This window comes from Poecilia latipinna, unplaced genomic scaffold (assembly GCF_001443285.1).
Source record: "Poecilia latipinna isolate Pla-1442-1.1 unplaced genomic scaffold, P_latipinna-1.0 Scaffold33, whole genome shotgun sequence".
NCBI lineage: Eukaryota > Metazoa > Chordata > Actinopteri > Cyprinodontiformes > Poeciliidae > Poecilia > Poecilia latipinna.
Window position 1 is genome coordinate 90,900 of NW_015112649.1, and position 11,173 is coordinate 102,072.

At 36.9% G+C, this 11,173-nt stretch overlaps 1 long non-coding RNA gene across 1 annotated transcript; it reads left to right on the forward strand.

The window, feature by feature from the left end:
• Positions 1–6: 6 nt before the first annotated feature.
• On the forward strand, positions 7–5,653 carry LOC106953305 (uncharacterized). The gene is made up of 3 exons (XR_001426178.1): positions 7–487; positions 717–801; positions 1,717–5,653. It is a non-coding gene; the product is annotated as an uncharacterized LOC106953305 (long non-coding RNA).
• The last annotated feature ends 5,520 nt before the right edge of the window (positions 5,654–11,173 follow it).

Genomic DNA, 11,173 nt, shown 5'->3' on the forward strand with positions numbered 1-11,173 from the left:
AGACGCCCATTGGATCCGAGGCGCTGTTCGCCATTCTGATTATTCCCTGCTTACTGTCTGTTTGTCCTTATCAGTCTGTCCCAATGAGGAAAGCAAATAAACAAAGATGATGCTACGTCATGTGAGGGGGTGAGGGAGAGAGAGAGAGAGAGAGAGAGAGAGAGAGAGAGAGAGAGAGAGAGAGAGAGAGAGAGAGATGGGCACTGGATGAGAGAAAGAAATAAAAAAAATGGTGTTGGCTGAAAAAGGTATAACAGGGAAAGAGAAAGAAGGCACGAAAGTAAGGATCATCTTTTATTTCAGTTATTTATTTATTTTTCTCCCCTGCTCCCTCGTTGACCTTCTGTTTGGAGAGAGGAAGGCAGCAGCACAGCACTCCTCACTGGCAAAGACAGGAGAGAGGCGCCTGCTGCTGCTGCTGCTGCTGCTGCTGCTGCATCCGGGATTCACCTCACCTACACAGGACGGGATCCTGGGTTGATCACGGGTAGGAACCAAACAATCATACAACAAATATTATTATTATTAGTAGTATAGCTATTATTTTAAAAGCGACTGTCTCTTTTGGTATTGTTGTGTAGAGCTCTAACAACAGGCGTCTTAAAGAAATGTTTTTTTATTACTGTTTGCATTTTATTTTATGAAAGAATTAGTAATTACCTTTTGGTTTTCTTTTTTTTTCCTTTTCTTTTTTTTATTTCTAAATCTCTTTGCAGTCTTCCAAAAACTGTCAAGATTTAAGCCTGGATGGAGGCGGCACCGGCTCCCCGCTAATTCAGTGAAAATTCAACTGCAACTCCTGTAAGTTTTTCCCTCTTCGGAATCGTTAAAAACCTGCTTTTTTTCTCGATTATTATGTTTTAGTTTAAAAAATAAAAAAAATTAAAATAAAATTAGCTGTAATTGGCCTGTGAGCTTCTTTTTCGCTTTAAGTACATTTAAATAAAGGTTTTCCACATTTCATTAAAAATATATATATTTGAATTCACTAAGCACTGATTGAATCTGTGCCTCTGCTGAGCGATGAATGATCCTGTCGGGACGGGGCGCACAATCCCCTTCTCCCCATGCTGACCACTGCGGCGTACCGAGAGCAGATAATGAGCCTACACTGTAAAAAATGTCAGTTTGAGGAAAAAATATTATTTCAAACAATGAATGTTTTTCTTTTAAGATATCGTCCCAGATTTTTTTTAAGGTAACTCATATACATTTTAAAGAATATTTATGAATTCTCAAAAATTTCTTGTTTTAATTTCAAATTTCGTGAATTAAAAGTAAAATTTGCTAAATTTGCAAGGTCAGCTTTTTACGTATTTTGGAAAGATGTGGATTAACCTTGCGTCAAGAAAGAATAGCAGCACCTTTAAACTGTGTTGCTCAACTAGTGCTTGGTGTGTATTCTCATAGCAGATTCCCCGAAGTTGCTCTATATATATATATATATATATATATATATATATATATATATATATATATATATATATATATATATATATATATATATATATATATATACAAAATTGCAGGCATAAAACGGGTGTTGTCACAATGATCCGTAAATGTGGCGCCAACTTTAACAGCATATAGCTAGTTAGCTAGTACAAAAGTTTTCTCTCTTTTTTTTTCTTTTAACATCCCTCTCTCTCTCTCTCCCTCCTCTTTCTCCCTCCCTCTTTTTTTTCTCTTATTGTTTTTATTGTGTGGTCTCATTAGGGGGACTTCCTGGCAGGACTGGGAGCTTGTATCGGAGCTGTCCAATCAGTGTATTTACACGGGTTGTTAGCGACAGTTAATGAGGGCTCCTCCCCGGGCCGGTAGAGAAAAGGCGCCTCAACATTAAGATTTACCTTGTGTCAACTCGTTACTTCTAATGAACCTCCCTGAAAAAGCCTCCTTCGTAGTCAATGGAGCCGCGCGCCCGGATCTTGTGTGTGTGGGACTGGAAGAGTGGAGCTGCAAGCCGGGCTCCCTTCTCTCCCCCCACATCCATTTTTTTTTTTTTTTTTCTCAGAGGGGGTTTTTTTTTTTTTTTTTTTTTTTTTTAACCCCTCTTGCACACCCAGCCTTATGATGCATGCATGTTTTGTGAGGTGCATGCCTGCTCTTTATGTCACAACAGCACATGGATGAACAGTGCTAAACGTAGTTTGCAAGCGTTTGGCTGTAAGTTAGCTAATTCCACTCTGGAGATTTTTAGACTTACACGGATAAGTCAAATAGAAACTATGACAGAGAAGCTGGAGGGAGTGTTTGCGTGCCTCTATCGCAAACTCAGAGCATCTGCCATTGTTTGCTGAATGAGGCTTGACATGTCAACTTATTGCCTCTGCAGAAAAGAAGTTCATTTATTCCCCTCCCCCCACCAACCCCAGGTTTTCTTTCCCCCTCCCCAAGAGCAGATCAGCCTCTGGCCCCTGTGTCCATCCCTCATCTGGCCCCCAGTGTGGCTTGTTGAGCCGCATCAGCAACACATCACTGCCCATGAATTCAGGTACAAACTGGAGGAGTTTGGCAGATCACTAAAAGTGGATTTCCCTCCCACTCTTTCCAAACCACAGAAACACTTAAAAATCAATTAGCCTTGTCTGGCCCTCTGCCTGCACCAGTCACCATTAGGACAAAACAAAACAAAAACAAAAACAGGTGAGTTCCACAGGACCAGACTATGTATATTTAGGATTTATTGCCAGCTTTAATTACAGTGGAAACAAACATTTAGCATTTTATCAATGAAACTGGTGCAACGATTTAAGTGTGTTTTATTTGGGATATATTTGAAGCAATTTCTTCTCAGTTCTCCTCTCCACTTTGTGGTCAAGGTATAAACCTCTAAACTTCTTAAATATGTTATAACATGTCACTTGCAAGCTGCTTCCCTGGCAACCACAACAAAGAAATGATGATCCACGTGCCTCTGGGAATAAAACGTCCGCTTGCTAGTAAGTTTGACTTTAGCATTGGCATTGTCACTTATGCATCTTTAAAAAAATTAAAAAACAAAAAAAAAATATCTTCAAATAATAAGCCAAAAAATGCTTATGAGTTAATTTCATATATTTTAAATATACTGTAACTACATGGCATCATATCAGAGTCTCACCACTGTTCAACACAGAAGTCTGTTGGCTCGTCACCAAGTTCAATTTTTAGCATTACTGCTGTCGCTAAGCTAGTCAAAGATAACATTATCTAGAGCTATTATCAGAAATACTTCCCTGACCTGTAGCAGTGTCTTCTTGGAAAATGGTTTGAATGCTTGAAGGTGGTGAACACTAACAAGCTAGTAGTACGCTATATGTGAATCCACCTCCTCAGTTCCCCTTTCGGGATAACTTTCAAACAACCATGAACCCCGAAAACTTTGTTTTACACAATATTTGATGGTACTGCACAGGTGACTCAAAGTCCAAATGTTTACTCCGTTCTTCACAAACCTAGATTTCATTACCAGTTAACAGCTTATCTACTGTTTTAACTTTACATAAAAACAAGAACTTTCTTTGGCTTTACGACACAGTTTCTTATGTAGTAACGGTTTGTTGGGAAATTATACAGCTGTTTTCTGCTAATACGGCATTGCTTCCTATTGATAAGAGTATTTTCATTTCGAGTTGTTCTAAGCTGATAGACATCTAAAGCTGGCTACCTGTTAGCCGTCCACCAATACTGTCACATACAGTAAGGTAACTTTTTAAAGCTATTTACAAACTTAATGTATTGCTCCAACACAGAGACTTTGACCAATGCAAGCCTAATAGCATCTTTTAACTTTTACTGATGTAATATTTTCAACTTATAAACAAATCCACCTTGACATTATCAGGACACACAAAGGACAAGAATAAACAAGGGTTGACTGAACCAATACCTTTAGCTAAATTGTGATGCAAATATGTATTGTGTCCAAAGTTATTAGAATTTATCCACCATGGTACTACAATTACAAACCAAAATGGCTGCTTCACATTGAAATCATTATCATGGATAATATTTAATTTACTAGGAAATTCGTTTTTTTAGTGTAACGAGTCCCAATCCCGTCGCTGGCGACATATTTTGACCACTCTGAATATGAGATGTTATGAAGAAACGTTTTCCTTTCGCCTGTTCAAACTGAGCCCTTCAGAGTGAAGAGGTGTTACTCAACATATTTGCGCACCATAATGAGATTTACCTTTTCACAAGCAAATACATCCACCAGCAATCAGCAGGTGACAAACTGCTATAAAATACTTGCAGATCTCGGTACTCGATGTGTTTGCAAAGTCCCGCAACCTCTCCCGGGCTGTTAATAAGTTTTATTTTATTTCTATATATAGAATACATTTTTTTTGTGTGTTTTTTTTTTTTTTTTAGCAGCCGCCTGGTGCAGCAATGTGACAGAGAGGGGCAGCGCCGGAGGAGGCCGGGTGTTCACTCTTCCAGGTCGATTCATGAATAGGGAGAAATAAATATAACGGGCGCATATCAGATGCGTTGCCCCAAGCTTTACACATGATGCTCACCTTAACGTTCCCCAATGACCGTCTCACAGGTTTAAAAAAAAATTGTCGCTTTTTCAGCGCAGTCAGTCCATTTCTCCTTCCAGTCCCTAAATAAAGCTTGTGCATAAGTCATTAAGCTACTTGTGTGGAGGAAAAAGATGCTCTCAGGCATGAATGAGGCCAACACAATGACCAGCCAGGGTCTTCCCAAAAAAAAAAAAAAAAAAAAAGAAAAAAAAAAGAAAAAGAAAACCATATTCTGTTTTGGATTCGTCTGTCCTGGCTGATTAACCGGCCGGGGCTCCAACATCTCAGATGGGAGCTGTGGAGATGGCCCTTTAGCCCGGTGTCACAGGAGCTGACAAGATGCAATTACTGCGGCTGACACGTCCAACCCCAAAGCTCACTAATGTGAGAGATGTGGAAACCGCAGACAGTTTCTCGCACACTATGCAGCGAGAGGCAACTCTGCGGCCAAGGAGTCCCATTTTAAACGCGGCTCTGCGTGACACCTTTCACCAGTAAAATAGCCGCTTATTTAGCAGGCGACGATACGGAGCGGAGCATCATGAGGCTGTATGCAAACGCAGGACAACAGAGAGCTAGTCTACTCGGTTTTGAAAGGACATACACTATAAAAACGGAATTTTGAAGGAGATTAACTATTATTCAGAAAATTATTTGTATTTATTTATTTTTTAATCACGTGGTTAGAATACAGTTTGAGTAATTGATTCAGTCTGTAAACTGATATTCATATATGACTTAGCAAAAAATGAGAACTACATTGACACATTTGACTGAGGAAGTCAAATGCATTAGCATTAGCACTCATCAGTGCTAATGCTAGTTTAAGCAGTAAGGGGAGCTTAAACATGAGGAAATGATTGCCAATGAACAGTGACCTCTAGAACACAACGTGTTTGCATGTCAAAAAAAAAGAACTGTTATTATTACTTATTGATTCTTGACAGATGATACAACAGCCATGGTAGGCGATCTTAATAATTATGGGGGAAACTCTTTTAAAAGAAAGCGGTGAAATTTTAAACAATGCGTTTGGGTTGTTTCAGCTGTGAAACACACAAACTTATCCTTAAAAATGGGAATGAATTATAACAAAATAAAGTTTATATAAATGGAATGAAATTTTTATCTGTCAAATTTTATATATATATAAAAAACACTTTTTCAGCTAAGTGTAAATGATGAAGCAAATTAATTATTTACATGTAATGTACAGGACTTTAAAAAAATAATATATGGAGTTGCACTGATAAAACAAACTGGTGTCATTTGCATAGAAGTGTCTCAGTAAACTTGACGGCTAAAATGTCCTTAAATCACTTTTACTTACCCAATTGAATAAATTAAAATCTGATTATTAATATTGTTTTGATCACCTGGGTTTTTTTTTGTTGTTGTTAAAAAGAAACTAAATAAAATAACTAAATTCTGACAGAAACCAAAATAGACCTTTTAATCCTGAGTTTTGCCTCAAGGCTAAAAAGCTCAGCTTTATCTTCAGCATTAGCTCTGTCACAAATCTAGTTGAAACTGGATATGAACTGAAATTCTGGCTCCAATACAAAGACTCTCTAAACCAGATGTTTTATGGAAGCTCTTAACTTTTACTCAGTTTGCATATTATGCATTGTACAGAGTAAATATCAACAACATATTCAGATAAATCTAATCCCAAGGTTTGGGTAAAATTTATTCCTAACATAAACTAGTGACAGTGGTAAGACTTTAACCATTACTGGTCAACACATTGCAACCAGGTTATGTTAAAAGTTACATGGCTAATATGTAATATCCTACAAAATACCTTTTTAAAGTGTACAACTTATGTACTTAAAACCAAAATTTAACTTCAATCACGACAGAAACAGGTCATCCTAAAGTAAAAACTATTTAGCCAAATACATTCAAGTTTGAGGTACTTTTCTTGGAAAATGTTTCTAATTTTATTTCATTCAAACATCATCTTTAGTTTTAGTGCATTGTTATACCACTGTTTTGTTTTGTTTTTTTGCTAACACTTTTAGCACCAATAAACAATAATCACCTATAACTGTAGAGGTGATTATACAGTTACAAAGGCTGTTCTTTTTAGCACTTCAAACTATAGCGTTTGGATTAATATAAAAGTGGGCTATGAGCATTACATCCCACTGAGGTGTGAATGTTTCCTCCTGTCTCTGATTTGATAAATTCCTTTAGATTTTCCCATGATGTAAACTGTCACCCGGTTCCAGTTTAAAACCCACACTAGCTGCTTGTCACACTCATTTATTCCTCTCCCAGCATGCAGAAGTTATGCCTCCTGAAGCGCAAAGACTCCCATTAAAGCTTCTAAAGTCTCCAATCAACCAACATGAGTGATCCATAGCTGAAGTGTCCCTTCCACTCTGTGTGGATTTGTCGCAGCGATCCAAATGCCATTGTCTCATATTTTGATTGTTGCTTTTGCATGACCAGCAAGTTCTTCTCTCTCTCTCTCTCTCTCTCTCTTTCTCTCTCTCTCTCTCTTTCTTTCTCTGTCTGTCTCTGCGTTTCTCTCCTTCTCCTCCTTGACTGCAGCTTTTGACATTACTCCACTCGATTGCCCGTTTACCCCCGAGTCAAGTTTGAGGCGGGCATGAAGTGTAAAAGAGGTGGGCCATGTCATATCCGCTCAGTGTGCATGGGATTGTTGGCATGCACGGCAGTGATCATTGTTCAGGGAGAACAATTCTTGCTCAGAGCAGGCAGGGAAAAGTGAGGAGAGTGGTTGAAAACCGGGGCCGATGAATCGGTTTGTTCACAGGTTTTTCCTCATCAGCAGTGGCGGTGTGAGTATATCACAAGCACTTTGTTTTTGTTGTTGTTTGTTTGTTTTTAAGCCACATCTATTCATTGATAAAATCCCATCATCATATTTGCAAAACTTGAGTAACATTTCCCTCTCCTTCCTGGACACAAGGGTAATTTCAGTATAATTCATATTAAGATATTGAAACACTCATCTATTCTACACTGACAAAAGACAAAAAATTATAATTGAATGAGTACAATTGATGAAGCACTTTACATATATTCTCTTTGGGGGTTTTCTGAGTTGAAATGATTTAAGCTCAACAGTGGGCATGTAGATTAGTTACTCAGCTAGTTAACTATAGTTAGCACGTTTCTTTTTCTTATCTGTCCTCCACGATGGAAAATAAGAACAAAAAACTATTTTTTGTGTTTAAAGAATGAAATGTTACTGATACAGTTTAGTAAATCTTTTCTAAAAAGATTTTTCCCTGACAACAAAGTTCAACAGTAGCTTTAGGATTGTTGCTGAACTACTTCAAGATGGCAAGATGGATACAAACTTATATATATATATATATATATATATATATATATATATATATATATATATATATATATATATATATATATATATATATATATGTGTGTGTGTGTGTGTGTGTGTGTGTGTGTGTGTGTGTGTGTGTGTGTGTGTGTATAAGGAGTAGAATAAGATTTGACTGACTGCGTTTTCACTTCCGTTTTTTTCAAATGTATAAGTAGAAATTTTATTAAAGTAACACAATATCTGTATAATTCAACCACGATTTTACATTGCATTAACAAACTAATATAGTTGATCCAAAATCTACAAATATTAATGGGTACAATTAATATTTCAATTTTTACTTGAACTTAAACATTTAATGGATGGATCTGTTGTACTAGTGAGAGAGTTCTTATTTTGAACTCGATGTTGACCGAAAATTAATTATCTTGAATCTTTCAGCAGAAACAAACTGAATCTCTAAAACATTTAGATCAGAATCGGAATGTTCTTATTCTTATTGTAACGAAGCGATAACAATACAAGTCCTTTAAGTACATTATAAGAATTTGATGTTTGCAGTTTTAGGGAAATTTATTTTCCAGTCTAATGACGTAAGTCTGAAGTGTACTATTAGACTACAACTTGTTTATTGCGCACAAATAAAATAAGTCTCACTGACCTAGAATTAACGTCAGTGATTAATCAGGCATTTAACTAGCTCTCACGTGGTTGCTACAGGCAACAGGTTAACACTGTATCCTTTACATTGTGGGGTCTCAGGTGTGTGTGTTTTCATCGAGCGGTTGGATTCACCAGCCAATCAGAGCTGTCGTTCGAAACCAACCGTCCCGTAACTGGAAACTATAGACAAGTCTACTTATTTACGGCTGAGCAGAGCCCGTCCGATCTGATTATGGTCGGTATATTGGATCAATAACTGATGTCTGGGAGAACCGACGAGGGTGGAGTGCAGGGACAGGAGGGAAGCAGAGGTACAACAGGTCATTCATCAAGGATGAGCCATTGAATTCTTTATTATTATTATTATTATTATTATTATTATTATTATTATTATTATTATTATTATTATTATTATTATTGTAGTAGTAGAAGTCTCCAAGCCATTAACACAAAAGTGCACAATTTAAGCAAATGCAAAGTTTTAATTTTAATAATAATAATAATAATAATAATAATAATAATAATAATAATAATAATAATAATAATAATAATAATAATTTAACGTATTAATGCTTATTATTATTATTATTATTGTTATTATTATTATTATTATTATTATTATTATTATTATTATTATTATTATTATTATTATTATTAGTTAGACTTGATTTGGGTCCATGAAAACACCGGAGTGAAACTTTTCCTCACTGATTGGGTAATTTGCGTCACCGTGTCGCTGATTGGTCAGTCGGGTATCAGAGTTTTTATTTATTTATTTATTTATTTATTTTTTTTATCAAACTCACTCACCATAGCGCAGCTCATCCCCCTGCAACTGAAATTCCCGTGTTAAACACACAAACAACCTAAAAGAGAAACAAATGAATCTCGGACCACATAAAGTACTTAAACAATCACTCTCGGGTTAGAATTTGACCCATATCCCATCTCGGCGTGGTTATTGCCTTTCATTCATTATTCAGCTTCGGATTATTAGCTATAAGATGGCAGATGTCAGAGCGCGATGGAGATGTTGATGTTCGACCGACTGAAGGAGCCATTATCCCAGCCGCTTATCAAACATTCATGTGGCAGCTGTAGTTTGTGGCCCTGCCCTCCGTCCTCTGCTCTCACGAGACAGCTTCCCTTCACTCCTTAAGCTGCCGTGACCTTTCCCCTCGGTGTTATCGTATAGCATTAAAAAACGACGGCCCCACTTGTTTCAGATGATTAGAAACAGTCATCAGTATAATATATGAAATAAAATACATGGACACTTGCGTCAAATTTACGTTTAAAAAAAAAAAAAAAGTTTATACCAAATGAAAAACATGAAATTTGGAGTTAGGGATGAGATCGAAGATCTGTTACGTCATAGTGAAATTCAGCTTTATCCACAGTGAGATGTAGCGTATTTAATAAGTAAATACAATTCAGATTGTTTTTTTATTGTGCTGCATAAAAAGTCAAATTTTATACATTTTATTATCATGACATCATCCTAAATGTATCACTTCGCTTGGAATAATTAATCTAATTAACTTGTGTCTCATAAGGGCAGTAACAAATGGTTTGACAAAATTAAACTTTTTAAGGTTCAACATCACAATCACAATTATTTCCCTAAATATGACTTTTAAAAGAATTATTATTATTATTTTTTAATCGAAAAGTCTGTATGTTGAAATAAAAGATCATGTAAAAGCGACTAAAAAGTTGAAGCTGAAAAGACGCGTGTCGACGTTTAAATGTGGCTAAAGTTGGTTTTGGTGGATCAACTTGGCTAACCCAGATTTCCACGTCTTTGATTAGGCTAACTTTAGATATAGAACTTAAAATCCAGATCACGTTTTTATTTTGACTAAATAACACAAGGACCCGTGACGAAACTTCAAAGTTATGCTTCCACGGAACGGGTGTGTTTATTTTTAAATTACTATATTAATCTCGATTTATTATTTAAATTACATATCTGTGGTGTGATTTTTTTTTTTGTATTTATAATAAGCCTAATTAAAATAGGGATAATTAATACACATAATTATATATTTCTTTTTGGCGTCTCTCTCTTTCTGTCTCTCTCTCTGTCTCCCTCTTTCTCTCGCTTCAAACAGAAAATAAACTTTTTTCCCTCAACTCTTCTCCAATTTAGTGTGATGTTTTTCTCTTCTGTGGCTGTGAACACCTTTAATCCGCCACCTACAGCTAAAAAAAAAAAAAAAAAAAAGGAATGTCACTTTTCCCGTCTTCTCCCGGTAAACACGGCTGTCTTTATTCAGGCTTTAGGAACCAGCAGTCCCCGCGCCTCGGCTTCAGCATTTCCATTTGACTGCGGCTGCACAGACCATCCGTGTCTCTTTGTAAAGTGCCCTGTGAACGCGGCGGTTTTCATTCTTCTGACCCCTCCATGAACAGCACGCCGCCGCCCTCTCTGCTCCCGCGCGGCCTCTGCCAAACACAGCCGCACAATGCCGCGTGTGCGCGTGCGCGCGCTGCGGAATGCGGCCCGAATCTCGTGCAGAGGTAATGGGAAGTAGTCGGAAGGTAAGGTCGGGGGTTCACGGCGGGGTTAAAGACAGTCATCCGTAGCTTTTTTTTTTTTTTTTTTTTTTTTTATTTTTTTTTTTTTTCCCTCCAAAACTCAAAATCCTTCCTAGAAAAGGATGTGTCCAAA